Below are 16,438 nucleotides of genomic sequence, written 5' to 3'. Positions count from 1 at the left end.
CTGGTTTAAAATCACAAGTTTTATTTCTACATTGTCAGTTAAAACAAAAAAAAAGTTAGTCAGAGGGAGGAAAGGTGTTCTGAAAGTTTTGTTCTAGTTTCTTATTCTTGTAGTCCTGTTAATAAAGTTTTTTTTATTCCTTCTAAGTTTTAAGCCTGTTTTGCCCTTCTCCTAATCCATATCTCACAGTGAGAAATGAGTAAGTGCCCTGGAGATTTCAGCCAGCGCTAAACCCACCACATTATTTAGTGCATTAGCCAAAAAACTCAAATTAGAGAATCTAAGGCACTGCACCAGGCTGAAGCTGAGGATCCCCAGCCAAGCTGAGAGGGAGGAGAACACAGCATTTGTGGGATCCTTTCCAGTCTGACTTGCTTTAGCTGGAGCCTGGGGGAGGAGAGAGCAGGAGAAGGGTTGGCTGAGTCCTCTCCCCTCTGCCTTGCCCTTCTCTGCTGGATCCTCAGTTCATCCCACACCCACCCCAAGACTCCATCCCCATCCTACTGGTGCTGACGGGATTAAAGGAGATAAAGAGGAGATTAAAAAGATAGAGAGGAGAGAAAAAGAGAAGTTTAAATGCAGTTTAAATATGAAAGAAATACATATGTTAGTGACTGCTGAGAGTTCCAAGGGAGCTGAAGGGTTTGTGAAGGGACAGGAGCCCGTGAAGGGCTCAGGAGCTGCTGCTGCCGGGAGGGAGGAAATGCACCAATGGCTCCCAGCAGAGTCTGTGCTTTGAGGCTCTTTCCCAAACAGCTGCAGGAGGGAAAGCAGCTGAGTTTGGAGGAAGAGTTTTCTGCTGAGGTTTCCTGTTTGGAGCTGTCACAAGCTTGAGCTGCTCAAGGGAAACGCGGCTCTGCTTCCAGCAGGGCCCAACTGCCCGGGAGCACAACTTGGTTCCCTGGCCCTGAGCCAACGGGCAGCAGCAGCTTCTGTTCCCTCCTGGCTCTTGTGTCATTTCCAGCAGCACAAGACACACCAAGAAAAGCTCCTCCAGAACATGCCATGATCAACACCACCTGATTTCATTGCATGAAGGAGCTCTGACAGTCCCACGGGCTCAGGTTTGTTTGTCAGTGAACAGAGCAGGGAAAAGCACAGACACATTCCCTGCACAGGGAATTCACAGGAGGAAAGTGCAGCGCTGGAGGATGTGCTTGGATACAACGTTCCCACGGCAGTTTTGGGGATAAAATCATCAGGAGAGAGAAAAGAAAAAGTCCTACCAAGGGTGGGCTGGGGAGGGCTGGTGCTTCCCGGGAGGCTCCCGAAGCTCAAGAGGACAAAGCCCAGACCTTGTCCAAGCTGCGAGCTGGGTCTGAGCCAGAAACCAGGGAGTAGCAGAGACATTGCTGCTGAAGGGCTTCAGATTGCCAAAGCTAAAGTGTCCAGTATCAAGGAACAACTTGAGATTATGGAAGTCTCAGTGCCCACGTTCCATCCCCTCAATTCAAGCTGAAAGCGGAGCTCCACTTGTGACTCTGCTTTTTAATAATGAATGTCAAACTTCAACAAAATTCCCTTAGAAAGACCCCATGAAGGTTCACATTGTGAGAGCTCACTCGAGGCAGCCCCAACTCCTGCCCTGCTTCAGTCCCTGTCAAGCCCACTGTGCTTTCCAGCTGCTTTGCTCCAGCTCCCCCCAAATCACCAGGAATTCCACTGAACTGAAACAAATCCAGGTCCTCGTGGGTCGGGACAAGGGCAGGGAGAGGTCACTCAGGGATCACCATCAGGGGCACAACAGCCCGACATGGGGAAATGAACTGAATTTAGGACTGAGCAAATCCGACCAGGAGAATGAGGATTAAAATCAGTCTTGAGAAACTCCTCCTCCCGCTCCTGAACTTTTCTGTCCGGGCCGCTGCTCGCGGGGCACAGAGAGGGGCCCGGCCGTGTCCCTCCAAACCTCCCTGGGAATCAGCCCAGAGCCCTCAGCCTTCCTTGTGCCCATCCCCGGGGCCCCTTGTCCCTCCCAATGGCTCCCGTGGCTCTCCCAGTCCATCCCAGCCTCTCCCAGTCCATCCCAGTCACTCCCAGTCACCCCGCCTGTCCATCTCGCCCCTCCGTGGATCTACCGCCCCTCAGCCAATCAGAGCGCGTCTCTCTGATGACTCATCAGTTGCCGGGCAGATCCACAGAGCCGAGAGCCCCGCGCTGGACTCGGCCTCCCAGTGCCGCGCACTTCATTCCCAGTCCCGCCCAGTGCCACCACAGTTCCGCCCAGAGGCCCCACAGTCACTCCCACTTTTTTTTAGCCCATTCCCAGTCTATTCCGAGTTCATTCCCGCTTCACTCCCAGACCTCCACACTCTCTTCCAGTGACCCAGTATCCACTCTCATCTCTTTCAGTGCCACCCCAGTCCCTCCCAGTCCCTCCCAGTCCCTCTCAATGCCACATCACTCCTCTCCACTCTCTCCCAGTGTCCCCCCCAGCGTGTCCATCTCGCTGGTGCCCTCGAGCTCCCAGCCCGGCCCCGGCCGCCTGCTCTGCTCCCTGATGGATTTCTCCCCTGCCCACATCCAGCTGAGCTGCTCCCAGGGCCAGCAGCAGCTCTCGGGCCACGTGCTGGCCACTGCCGTGCTCCCCAGCGGGGACTGGAGCCAGCAGCTCCTGGTGCTGCTGGAAACCGCCCCCGGCAATGCGGGCTCAGCTCCAGCTGCCAGGTGGAGCACGTCAGCCTGGAGCACCCCCTGAGCCGGCACTGGGGCACGGCCCGGCCCCCACAGCGCCGGGGGCAGCGGGGGAGGCACTGGGGGGGCCCAGAGGGGGATTGGGGTGTGCTGGGAGGAACTGGGAGGGAGTCTGAGATAGACTGGTTGAAACTGGGGAAGGGATTGAGGTGCTTAGGATGGCTGGGAAGGGGTTTGAAGGATGTTGGGGAGGGTGGGATGAGGTTCTGGGGGTCCTGGTGGACACTGGGAGGGAGTTTGGGGGTGCTGGGTGTCACTGGGAGGGATTTGAGTGAGCCTGGAGGAGCTGGAAGGAGACTGGGGATTGGAAAGCAGGGATTTGGACGAGGTTAATTTTGCTGTGAAGAGATGGGGAGGGTTCTTGATGAGTCCTGGTGGGGCTGGGAAGGGACTGGGAGAGGGTTTGGGGGTCCTGGGGATGTGGGGGGAAACTGGGAGGGGGCTGTGGGATCCTGAGAGGAACAGGAGGGGCTCTGGTGGGTCCTGGGGAGGCTGGGAAGAGACTGGGAGTGATTTAACAAAATAGCAATATTGATCCAGTATCAATATCAATTTGTTAATGGACAAAAAACCTCTCCAACAGTTTAAAGTTACAAAGTGGATGTTTAATCACAGCACTGGGCGAGTGCGGGAGTCACCCCTTAATACGCACTGCAAGTTGACAAAAGATTCCAGTGTCTGTTTATTTACAAAAGTCTTAAGTATCCAAAGTACTAATACATATTAATACTAATACATATTCACAATGCTAACACCTCCCATTCCCCACTTTGGATTAAAATGCACAGTAATCAGTTTAAAATGTCATTATGCCTGCGTGGTGGACTCCCTAATTTGAGGAGGGGGTCATTTTGGCGAGGAGGGGTCATCAAGAAATGAAGGAAAACCGCTCTTCCTCACTCTCACCTTTCTACCTTTACAATGGTTGACATTACAAATGACATTTGGTACAACTCCAGTTTCCTCCCTTGTGACTTTGAAATGGGTTTCCAGATGTAAGGTCTGTGATCTTCCTGAACCCGTTTATCAGTTTCTCTTTTCTCATTATAAGCACAGCTGAACAAACATACAATGACAAGTAATTTTTTACCTCAGTCTGAGATACATTATCTCAAATCCTCCTTCTCACTTAATCATTAACTCTGACTAGTTCCAGCAAGGCCTTTCTCTAGGTGAGATCTCCAAATTTTCTAAAATAACTAATTTTTTAAAATTATTGACTCCAAAGGAGGTTTCAGAGGGTCCTGGGTGGGCTGGGAGAGACTGGGAGGGTCTTTGGAGGGGCTTGGGGTGTCTGTGAGAGGTTTTGGGGGTCCTGAATCCGGCAGACCTTCCAGGGATGCTGTCAAACGCTGCCCACAGCAAGATGCTGACGGGGATCGGGGGCTCCATGTTGGGCTTTGTCTTCCTGGTGCTGCGGCTTGGCTTCTACCTGAGCAAGAATGTGAGAGGGGGGTCCCTAGACTGGGATATCGCCTCCCCCAGAGTGTGTGTGCTCCCCTCAGAGCTCCCAAGCTCCATGTCACCCCCTTTTCCCTGCCCACACAGCTCCTGATGCAGTGGCAAAAAGTTCTCTAGGACTGAAAGTCAACAAATCTGCTCTCCCAAAGGAACTCCCATTGTTGATCTGTGTCCCAATGGTTGTTCCACCTCCTGATTTCATCCAGGTGCCCACAGGGAGCCAGGAAGATGTGGAGCCTCCCAGCCAGGTGTCTTCCCAACACGGATCACCAGGACCACGGATCACCAGGGCTCTGCCCAACGGGGGTCACTGGGGATCATCCAACGCCGATCCTCCCATGGGGGATGGAGCTGGAGCAGCGCACGAAGCTCTTCCCGCACTCGGGGCACTCGCAGGCCTTCCCTTAATGGTGCCTCCGTTGATGTTGGGTCAAGTTAGAGCTCTGTGAGAAGCTCTTCCCACACTGGGGACACTCGTAGGGCCTCTCCCCAGTGTGGATGCGCCGGTGGAGAGTGAGGTTGCCGTTACGGTTGAAGCCCTTCCCGCAGTCGGGGCAGCGGAAGGGCCTCTCGTCTGTGTGAATCCGCTCATGTCTGATGAGAGTGGAGCTGGTCTGAAACCTCTTCCCACACTTGGGACACTCGTAGGGCCTCTCCCCAGTGTGGATGAGCTGGTGTACCCTCAGGTAGGAGCTCCACCCAAAGCTCTTCCCACATTCCAAGCAGGTGTAGGGCCGTTCCCCTGTGTGGATCCTCTGGTGTTTCCTCAGGCTGGAGCTGTGGCTGAAGCTCTTCCCACATTCCCCACACTCGTAGGGCTTTTCCCCAGTGTGAATCACTTGGTGCTGCATGAGGCCGGAGATGTCTCTGAAGCTCTTCCCACATTTCCCACACTCGTAGGGCTTTTCACCAGTGTGAATCACCTGGTGCCGGATCAGGACGGAGCTGCGGCTGAAATCCTTCCCACATTCCAAGCATTTGTGGGACTTCTCCCTGCCGTGAGCACTCTCCCCCTGCTCTGAGCTCCGGCTGGATCTCTGGCCGCCTTCCTGGCATAGGGGGGATCTGTCCTCCTCACAGCTCCCTGGGCTGGGTTTGCAGCCTCTCCTCGTGTGGGATCTCCAGGGCTTTTCCTCCTCCTCCATCTGGTCTCGGTTTGGGAATGAAAAATCCTGGTTTGGGGGAAAAAAGAAGAGAAGAGTGTCTTGGGGTGGGGATTCCTCCTTGCCCAAGTTCATCTCAGGAAGTCATTCAGCATCTTGTGTCTGTAAGAATCTCTAAAACACCAAGATTCAGCACAAACATCCTCCAAACATCAAGATGTTACTATGGGGTTAAATGTTTCTGAAAATGTTTCTTAAAATCATGTAGAGGTAGGCCACAAGAATGCTTGGTATTAGGGATGGTCTAGCAAGCTGGAATGTTTACGGTAATGGGAACTGGTACTTGGGGTCTCCAAGATACCCACCCAGAGATAAGATTCGTACATGTTCATACAAGGATGAGCTAACTCTCATGAAGCATTATTGATAAAGTTAATGAAGATTTATTAATGAAGCAATATTGATAAGGTTGTTACAGTGATTTCTGCTACAGCTGAAATTGTAGAAATATGTGCACTTTGGACAAAGATGATGGAGCTAGATTTGGGTTGCTGATACCCCTAGTTCCCGCACACTTCAATAAAGCACCTGCATATAATCAGTCTGTGATTATGTGTGTTCCTGAACTCTAACATTTTGGTGACCCAGATGGGACCCTGTGAGTGCTGCTGAGCGAGCTCACGACCCGATCATGCTCCAGCCGGCACCGAGGGATTCTCGGGGAGCCCATCCGGCCACGACCGTCTCCACTGCTCACAACGTCCCTCTGAGAGAGGTAAGGTGCTTTTCGCTCTGCTCTGGTGCCTGCCGATAAGACGCAGCGAAAGCTTCGCACGGTTGGGCTGGAGGAATTCCCGGTATTGCCAAGGCGCCGTCTGTCAGACAAGTGCAAAAGCGTTGCAGGTTGGGCAGCAGTGGTGTGTGGTGTATTTTAACTGTAACATGGAGAAGCTTAAAGGGATTTGAGGTGGCAATGCCCCTGTACCACGTACTTCTCCTTTGGGGTTCTTATTGGCACATTGGAAACAGGGTAACTTTGGGCAAGATTTATGTAAAGTTGATTGATTATTGTAATACATGGTGGCCAGGATATGACCTGGACAGTGGGGAAAAGTGGCTGAGAAATGGATCTTTGCAGTATAACACCATTTTACAGTTGATGTTGTTCTGTAAGCCAGAGGGAAAGTGGGATGAAGTTCCGTACGTTGATTTGTTTTGCTATTTGCGAGACAAGCCAGAATGGCAGGCTGAGTGTGGATTGATGGCAGTCAAGGCACGTGTGAGTGATAAATGTGAGGTTTGTGTAAAAGGAAAAAGTTGTTTAGAGCACCTGGCATTAAAAGAAAGTTTGTGTCGGGGGAAAGAGACGGATGTTGATTTACAAGTGGTTTCAAGCAGACCCAAAAGAACACGATTTTGTTTTGTCTGCCCCCACTTCACCCAATCCTATTTCACCTAACCCTATCTCGCCTAATCCCACTTCACCTTGCCCTCTTTATCCTCCTCTACCGCCTTCACCTGATCCTTCTTCTCCGGGAGACGATCAAAATCTAACCATGATACAAGGAAAAGTGAAAAATGCTGGGGAGGAAGATAGCAGTAGCAGGGTGATGATAATAAATCAGCGACACCGGTATCCCATCGGACTCGGTCACAGCTTGCTCCGGTTCTGGGTAGAACGGGAAAAGATTTGGGCAGACAAAGGCGGACTGTGATTGCCCCCTTGAGACAAGGAGGAGGAGTAGAAGGGCCGGTGTTTGTGAAAGTTCCTTTTTCACCCCCAGACCTGATAATCTGGAAACAATCAGCTGGAACTTAGAGAGAAAATCCTGATAAAGTAGCAGGGGTGGTAAAAATGATTATGAAAACTCAGAATCCAGATTGGGATGATATACAAGTGTCATGGAGTTACTTTACCTTTAAGAAAGTTTAAGTTGCTGGGATCTGCCTGGCGTCTTTTCTCCTGACCAATTATCGGTCATTGCTGAGAATTGACAGCAGTTTAGGCCATTGAAAAGTGGGATCAACTTGTGAACCCTACCTTAAAGTGTAAAACTAGAGCTCTCTTGGTTCTCTTTGTTTCCTGGCTGGGAAGGGCGGCAGAGCTCCAGGCCTCCCGTTCCCTGCCCAGGCCATGCGGCCGGGCGGGGACTGGGCTGGGCCCAGCGTCTCCCGGCCGGGGGATGCGGGCCCTGTGGAGGGGGTTTTTCTCCGGGCTCCGGCCGGGCCGGGCCGAGCCGATCTCTGGCTCGGCTGCAGGTTTTTTGCTGTGGCTGGATTCACTGGAGACTGCTGAGTGAAGAAGGAGAGAGGGCTCTGGGCCTGCAGCGGGCTGGGCGCGGCGACTGCACTCTCCAGAGCAGCCATGAGGAGCTTTCCATCGCAGACGGCTCCAGCTCCTGCACCGGCCGAGGCCACAGAACTACCTACAACAACCTGGGCAAGATTTTAACTCTTTCATTTCCCAGATGAGACTTGCGGATTAATCTTTTTATCCAGACAGAGAAAAGAGAGTGATCAACATGAAAAGAGACTTTATAAACTACTAGTGACAGGAAAGAAAAGAAAAGGTAGAGAATTAAGAAGATGCTTTAATTAAGCTGAAATATCTTTCTGTTAAAACTATGGAAATGGACAATAAGGTCTTGAAAACGCTCCTTTAATTCATGACAGTATATAGGGAGGAATAGAGTGTTCAAAGTGTAAATTTTGAGTAAAAAGTAGAGTAATTATGGCACAGTGAAGTGCTGGAAGATTTGAAGCCTTGAGAGGCAATGAGAAAACTGTTTTCTGGTGAAGCTCACGGAAACAGATGAAGAAGACTTTTTTGCCTTTGAATAACTTATCCTTAAAAATCCCATCCCTAGACTCATGGCCCATACACACTTGGGATGTGAAAATGGGAGGAGTGGGCTCTAATAACAGCAGCTCTGGGCAGCTAACATTAGAGCAATGGAAAACTATAAGAAAAATAGTTTTTCTTGTGAGAAACTCCATAAATTAACAGGAAGAAACTTCTGTTTCTCTATAAAGACTGGTGAAAAGACTGTAGCAAGAATTGGGACTGTTTTAATCATCAAAGTTCCAAAGGTTTTGTCTCTTTTGTCATGTGAACAAGGGAATAGTGGGTAGACAGGGGATGAAAAGGTTTTTCTGGAAGTTTATTCTGGTGTTCTTATTGTAGTTTGTCAATAAACTTTCTTTTTTTTTCCCTTTTAAGTTTTATGCCTGTTTTGCTCTTGTTCTAATCCATATCTCACAGCAAGAAATAAGTAATTTTCTTAGTTATTGGTTTAAAACCACGACAACAAGTAATAGTGGAGAATTTAATGGACTCTGCTGAGAAAGAGATGGTGCTTAGAGCAGCCAAGGAGAAGGCGAGAGAAGATCTCAGAACTGGGATGGTGACGGGGACTTTAGATGAGAACTTTCCAACCGAGGATCCAGGGTGGGATCCCAATGCCTTTGGGGACACGCGGAGGCTGAAGAGATATCAAGAGTGGCTCCAGACAGGGGTTGGGAATGCTGTACCTAAGGCTATGAATTGGTCTAAATTGTATGAGGTAAGACAGGAAAAGAAAGAATCCCCTGCTGCATATTTGGAAAGGCTTAAGGAGGCAGCAAGAAAGTATACAGATCTTCAACTAGAAACAGAACAAGAGAATGTTCAGCTTGCGTTCATTTTTCTTGGGCCGTCGCAGGATGATATTAGGAGAAAATTGCAGAAGTTAGAAGGAGAAGATTCAAGGAATTTGAATCAATTACTTGAAGTGGCTTGGAAAGTATACAATAACAGGGAAAAGGAAGCTAGTCAAAAGCAGCAGCAAAATCTTTTGGCAGTGATCCAAGGAAGAGAGAATCCAGGTTTCAGAGGATGCAGCAGAGGTGGTCGTGGACTGGGGAGGGGCGGACTTGGCAGAGGACGAGGGGGATGGGTTTTGCCAAGATTAGGGTTAAATCAATGTGCTTCTTGTAGACAAGAGGGGCACTGGAAAAATGAATACCCAAATCGGTTTAACCAGGGCAATCAGTTCAGTCAGAATCAAGATGCTTCCAAATGAATGGTGCTGGGGGAGTACAGCAGCTGACTAGAATCAGAACAAAAACAAGTACAAGAAACTTTAGTAACTATACAGTTGGGAGATAAAGAAGTAAAATTTCTGGTGGATATGGGGGCTACATATTCTGTGCTAAATGATCTAAAAGGGCAAACTGGAGACAAAACAGCAACAATAGTTGGAGCCACAGGGAAGGAGGAGCATCGACCATTCCTGCAACCCCTGAATCTGTGCTTTGGAAACAAAGTGTTAACACATGAATTTTTAGATATGCCTGAGTGTCCAAATCCACTTTGAGGATGAGATTTATTAGCAAAACTTGATGCAGTGATAACTTTTGAAAACGGGGAGCTGTTAATGAAAAAACTTGAATCAAAGACAGGACAAATCTTAATGATAAAAGAAAAACCCATCCCTACTATCCCTCGGGAAGTAGAGGATGCAGTAATTCCCTCTGTATGGGAAACAGACATACCAGGAAAATCTAAGTTGGCACAACCAGTACATGTAGAATGAAAAGAAGGAGCAAAAGCTGTACAGGTTAAACAGTACCCCATAAAGCCAGAAGAACGGCAAGGAATAGTAAAGATGATTGAAAAATTTTTGAAGTACCAAATTTTAGAAGAATGTGAATCAGAATTGAATACACCAATATTTCCAGTGAAGAAACCAAATGGTGAGTACAGACTAGTACAGGATTTGAGAGCAATAAATGGAATAACTAAAGATATTTACCCAGTGGTAGCTAATCCTTACACATTATTGACATCTGTGAAAGAGAAATAGAAATGGTTTACTGTAATTGATTTAAAAGATGCCTTTTTCTGCATACCCCTTGACAAAGAAAGTAGGAAACTGTTTGCCTTTGAATGGGAAAATCCAGAAAATGGAAGGAAAACCCAGCTCACCTGGACACGACTCCCACAAGGATACAAGAACAGTCCAACCCTATTTGGAAGCCAGCTGGCGAAGGAGCTGGAGATTTGGACCGAGAACGGGCAAGAACCAAGAGAACAATACCTGCTGTTACAGTATGTTGATGATATACTGACAACTACAGAAGAGAAAACAACCTGCATAAAGGTAACAATTGAAATTTTAAATCAGCTGGGAATGGGAGGATATAAAGTGTCTAAAGAAAAGGCACAAATTGCCCAGCAGACTGTGATTTACCTGGGATGTGAAATCTCACAAGGGCAATGTAAGCTGGGTACTAACCGTATTCAAGCTATTTGTGCTATTCCAGAACCCCAGAACCTGCATGAGCTGTGAGTTTTCCTTGGGATGACAGAGTGGTACCACCTATGGATCATGGACTATGGACTAATTGCAAAACCCCTGTGTGAAACCCAGAAGATACAACCGCTTACCTGGGGCAGAGCACAGAAGGAGGTCTTCCTCAAACTGAAGGAGGCATTGACAACTGCTCCAGTGTTTGGACCGCCTGATTTATCCAAGGATTCTCAGCTGTCTGTGCATCAAAGCACTGGGAGTGCGACCCAACATTTGGGAAGCTGGAAAAGGCTGCTAGGCTGCTTTTCCACACAACTTGACAACGTGAGTGCCGGATGGCCTTCATGCCTGCGGGCAGTTGCAGCCACCGTGATGCTGATCCAAGAAGCCAGGAAACTCACGATGGGTAGAGACATAGATGTCTATGTGCCACACATGGTGACCACTGTTTTAGAACAAAAGGGGGGCCATTGGCTATCTCCAAGCAGGATGAGGAAATTCCAGGTAATCCTAACCGAGCAGGATGATGTCACATTAAAGACAGCTAACCTCTTGAATCCAGCTTTGTTCCTTACCAGCAAACACATCTGCCCAACGAGCAGAACTGGTTGCTTTAACCAGAGCATTAGAGATGAGTGATGGGAAGAAAGTAAATATCTGGACTGATTCAAAATATGCTTTTGGAATACTGCATGTACACAGAGCACTGTGGAAAGAAAGAGGACTGCTGTCTTCTCAAGGCACACACATTAAACATCAAGATGCAGACCTGCAATTAATAAAAGCAGTACAAAAGCCGGAGCAAGTAGCAATCATGCACTGTAAAGCTCACCAATCAGGAAGCTCCAAAATTCATGAGGGAAATCGGAAAGCAGACTGGACAGCCCGACAAGCTGCTCGAGAAGTGCAAACTGCAATGGCATTGATACCTCTAAAAACTAATGTATCTCAATTCAATTTACTCCCAAAACCAAAATATTCAATAGAGGATGAGAAATTGGGATGCTCACTGAATGCACAGAAGAATTCAGAAGGGTGGTATGTATATGTATACACAGGGACAAATAGTGGTACCCCCCTTGATAATGAGAGAAGTTCTACAAATTAAACATAACAAATGTCATTGGAGTGCAGAGACATTGCTGAAATTGTTAAAACAAAATTTAATTTCAGTATGGATGTTAACAATGGCAAAATCAGTAATGTCAAAATGTGAAATTTGCTTAAAGAACAATCCAGTGGCTAGACGACAGGCACAATTCGGGAAAATTCGGGAAGGAGTAGAATCAGGAGATTATTGGCAAGTAGATTTTGTAGAATTACCAAGAACTCGAGGATACAAATATCTACTGGTAGGGGTTGACACATTTTCAGGATGGCCAGAAGCTCTTCCCTGTTGCATAAACCAAGCAAAGGAGACAGTCAAGTGGTTACAGCAAGAAATCATTCCAAGATTTGGGGTGCCTCTAGGAATATCATCAGATAGGGGCCCACATTTCACAGCCACAGTAGTGAGGGAGGTGAGTAGGTTACTGGGAATAGCTTGGCATCTCCATACACCATGGAGACCCCAATCCAGTGGACAGGTAGAGAGGATGAATCAGACACTGAAGAGGCAAATCAGCAAAATATGCCAAGAGGCTAAATTGCAGTAGCCACAAGCTTTACCAATAGCACTGCTGAGGATTCGGATAAAGCCTAGAAGCAGGATGTCAGTCAGTCGTTATGAGATATTGGATGGGAAACCATATGAATGCCCTGAACCTGATCCAAATGTACATGTTACAGGGAAGCAAGAGGTGTATAATTATGTTCTGTCCCTTGGAAAAGCTCGAGCTCGACTTTGGAGTACCCTTGTGTGGAACAGGCCGCTGACTCTTGAGAATCCAGTTCATGACATCCCCCCGGGAGATGAAGTGTACGTTAAAAGCTGGAACGAAGAACCATTAAAAGAAAGGTGGAATGGACCCTGTCAGGTACTGTTAACTACCTTGACAGCAGTCAAAGGAGCTGGACTGGATCCCTGCATACATTACACCAGAGTGAAGAAGGTTTCCCCTGCACTGTGGACTGCACAAACTGTAGGGCCAACAAAGCTGCAGATAAAGCGGGTTTGATTGTTTCAAATGTCTAGGTTGCTAGTGACTGTAATGGTGATTATTTTATGGCCTTTAGTGCCATCAGCTGGAATCAATGTTACCTTGGGATGTGAAATGCAAAAGGATCAGCTGACAACTCTTCATTTTAGAATGAAGAGGGATGTGGGGCTGCAGCCAGAAACACAAGTGATAAAAGTCTCTAATACTATTCAGGCAGAAAATGGGATGATTGGATTAATTAAAGATTTTGCCAACATGCAAAACAGCAGCAAAATAACTGCCTGTCTGCCAATACCAAAGGCAGCAGGAGACCAAATAAATTGGGGAATTATAACATCAAAATTACCTGAAATACAAAAGAATAAAAATGAAAATGTGAGCTGTGTATTGCAAATAGATTACGAGTACCAAAATAAGACAGTGTTTGAAAATGCTGTGAAGCCCAAGTATTCATCTATATGGGATTGTCATGAAAATGGAGGAAAGTATGAACCAAAACTAGGCTGGTATGGGGGATTAGGGAATTATGGATGGTGTTATGAAAAGATAGCAAAGGTCATTAAAGAAAAGATTCCAGTATCGAAGTGGAAGTGTGAAGGACAGGAAGGAAAAGATTGGGCTGATGCTTGGGACAGTGCATGGTCAATGAGTGTGCTTCAGAAATTCCAATCTATGGCAGATAGCCCTTGGTGCATTAAGTGGGAAGGCTCTGAAAATGAAACAGATCCAGGGGTATGGAACACTGCAACCAGTAGTAGAATGGAGGCAGACAAAGTGAATTGGTGAGTATGGAACAAAACTTAGGACTGTACTTCTGATGATGAAGAAATAAAACAAATGCCACTGCTAGTGGTAGCTCTGCAAATTGGATGTGCCTGCAGAGGAATCAAACATAAACAAGGTGAAATAAATGACAAGATAGGACAAGTGATCCAAAAGGTAATATGTAGCACAATTCAGAGTCGAGGCCAATTTGGATGGGCAGCAAGCGATGGCAGCTGGACAACACATTTGCCTGTAGGTGAAAAAGTAAAAGAGATTACTTTAGGCCTTCCCACCTTATGCCCAATTTGGAAAAGGTCCCCACTCAAGGGAGAACATGAACTTCTGCAAATAAGGACGAGACGAGAAGTTCAGGAAAACAAAACTGAAGATGAAGAAAGATGGCAGGAACCCTCCAGTAGTGTAAAATTTGAGTGGGCCCTGGAATCCTTGTTTGGTACAATAGCAAATTATAACAAATAGAAAGATGTTGTACAAACTTACAGACCAGGTAGAAAGATTGGCAAGAGTTACCAAAGAGGCATTTAGAGAGCTAAATGTACAATTACAAGCCACAACTAAAATGACCCTGCAAAACAGATTGGCTTTAGATATGTTATTGTTGAAAGAACCGGAGTGTGCGGGTACCTAAAAGGACAAATTGATCACTGCTGCATCCACATCCCAAATGGAACTGCAGATGTAGAACACGACATTAATCAGTTAAAACAAATAGAAAATGAAGCACAGAAAGAGAGGGAAGATCTGACCACAAGTTGGTTAGATAAAATTTTTGAAGGGTTAGGATGGAATGTGAGCTCATGGATCAAATCTATTCTTTAGAGTCTGATAATCCTACTAACTGTGTTCTTAGCAATCTGGTTAATCTGTGCAGTTCTGAAAGGAGAGATAAAGAAAAGAGTATCCTGGAACCAGAAGATAATAAAGGCGCTGACACGGGACAGAGATCCACATCCACATTTGTCATCTCCAAATCCTCCAGAGTGTAACAACGCTTACAACAAATGTGGATTCGAAGATGAACACCAAGTATAAACACAGAAAAAGGACTGCATATAGTGAAAGCATTACACTTACTATAGTAAAGTGAAATATTTTCAAAGGGATGAAATATGTTACTATGGGGTTAAATGTTTCTGAAAATGTTTCTTAAAATCATGTAGAGGCAGGCCAAAAGGGTATTAGGGATGGTCTAGCAAGCTGGAATGTTTACGGCAATGGGAACTGGTACTTGGGGTCTCCAAGATATCCAGAGATAAGATTCATACATCTTCATATAAGGATGAGCTACCTGACATGAAGTAATACAGATAAAGTTACTGAAGATTTAGTAATGAAGCAATATTGATAAGGTTGTTACAGTGATTACTGCTACAGCTGAAATTGTAGAAATATGTGCACTTTGGACAAAGAGGATGGAGCTAGATTTGGGTTGCTGATACCCCTAGTTCCTGCGCACTTCAATAAAGTACCTGCATATAATCAGTCTGTGATTATGTGTGTTCCTGAACGCTAACAAAGACAGATCAAAAACTTCCCAAACACCAAAAATCTGATATGCCCCCAAAATAGAAAGATCCAGCCCCCACAAAAAAGCAAAACACCAACATTCAGCCCAATAAAGCCCAGAAACTCCAAGATTCAACCCCGTGAAAATCGTGCATCTCCCTGCCCGGGCACTCGCTGCATGGGGGGGTGAGGGGGGCAATGAGGCCGGGCCGGAGCAGGGGGTGCCTGAGAGAGGCCCCGAGCCCGGGGGAAGCCCCTGCAGCGCCATGGAAGTGGCTCCTGGCCGGACTCGGGGATCCCCCTGGCGATCCCCGCTGGAGCAGCCTGCTCCTGAGGGACTCTGTCCCCTGGGAGGGACCCCAGGCTGCAGCAGGACAAGGATTCCTGGCCCTCAGGGGGAGGCAGTGACATGACCTGACTGTGACCCCCATCCCTGTGCCTCGGGGCGGGGAGGGGGACGGACAGGGGCAGAAAGTTAAGCCCGGGAAGGAGGGACAGCTGGGAGGAAGATGGATTTCCGTAGGAATCACTTTACTTCCCATTTTCTTGCTCTGACATGTTCGAAAATAAATTCAATTTAATTTCCCCAAGTCAGGTGTGCTGTGCCCGTGACCAAGGATTGAACTGTCCCCACCCTCATCCAGACCCCCGAGCCTTTCCTTGAGTGTTCGGCTCCCCGCCTGGGACAGGAAGGAGAGTCACAGAGTTTTGGCCTCGCTCCGGCATGCCCTGCTGCATCCCGGACTCACCCCCAGCTCCCAGCGCCCTCAGCTCCCGGGCACCCCGAGCTCCCGGCGCTTCAGCGCAGCGGCGCTTCCTTGGCCTCCTGCCCGGGCCGGGCCCAGCGCCGGGGCCGCTCCTCAGCCCAGGGTGCCGAGAAATAGCGGAGCTCAGCCCAAGGCAGGCGAGGCCGTGCCGTGTGCAGAGCCCGCCGCCGGCTGCGATTGGCTGCTTCTGCCGTCACTCGTGGTTCTGGCGCGCGCTGATTGGGCAGAGCGGGGACAAGCCCGGCCCCGCTGGCGCCCCCAGGGCGGCCGTGGGGCAGGAGAGCCGCCATTGCCGGAGCGTCTGTGCGGGCCCGGCAGCGGCGGCAGCAGCGGCCGGAGCCCGGTGAGGCGGCGGCGGAGCTCGGAGGCGGCCCCGGCCATCGCAGGTGGGAGCCGCGCTCGGTTCTGCGGGGGCTCGGGGCTCGCTGCGGGCCCGGGAGGGGGCGGCAGGGGGCTGTGGCGGGTGGCTTGTGCCGTGGCCGGCCCGTGTTGGCCCTGGGCTGAGGGCGCTGCGGGAGCGGCTGCCCGCGGTCTCCTTGCCGCTGGGGCCTCGGCAGGAGGCGGTGGCGGAGCAGCGCTGGCTCGTCCCGCTTCGTGTCGGGAGGCCGGAGGTGGCTGCGCTGGGCCCGGGGCTGGGCGGGAAAATTCCCGGCGCCAGAGGTTTGTGTGGCCAAAGGAGGCAGAGGAGTGGTGTGCGAGTGACTTTATTGCTGCCCAAAGGGAGAGGCCAT

General features: G+C 48.7%; 1 protein-coding gene and 1 pseudogene across 2 annotated transcripts in view; both read right to left on the bottom strand.

Annotated features, from left to right (window-relative positions):
- LOC148182328 (uncharacterized) overlaps positions 1-15,816 on the bottom strand; it is a 36,554-nt gene extending 20,738 nt beyond the window's left edge. Inside the window, exon 1 of the mRNA XM_088068948.1 lies at positions 15,690-15,816. The gene's annotated coding sequence lies outside the window, so the exon portion shown is untranslated. The remainder of the gene's footprint in view (positions 1-15,689) is intronic.
- LOC148182329 (uncharacterized) lies at positions 3,449-10,750 on the bottom strand (annotated as a pseudogene). The gene is made up of 2 exons (XR_015774787.1): positions 10,687-10,750; positions 3,449-5,327 (listed from the first exon to the last, which is right to left on the bottom strand). The product of XR_015774787.1 is annotated as an uncharacterized LOC148182329 (transcript).
- Positions 15,817-16,438: the final 622 nt, after the last annotated feature.

The sequence above is a fragment of the Pseudopodoces humilis genome, chromosome 33 (assembly GCF_049639895.1).
Source record: "Pseudopodoces humilis isolate 2021_Gansu_Grassland_sample_001 chromosome 33, ASM4963989v1, whole genome shotgun sequence".
Taxonomy (NCBI): domain Eukaryota; kingdom Metazoa; phylum Chordata; class Aves; order Passeriformes; family Paridae; genus Pseudopodoces; species Pseudopodoces humilis.
This window is presented reverse-complemented; position numbering and strand designations above follow the sequence as displayed.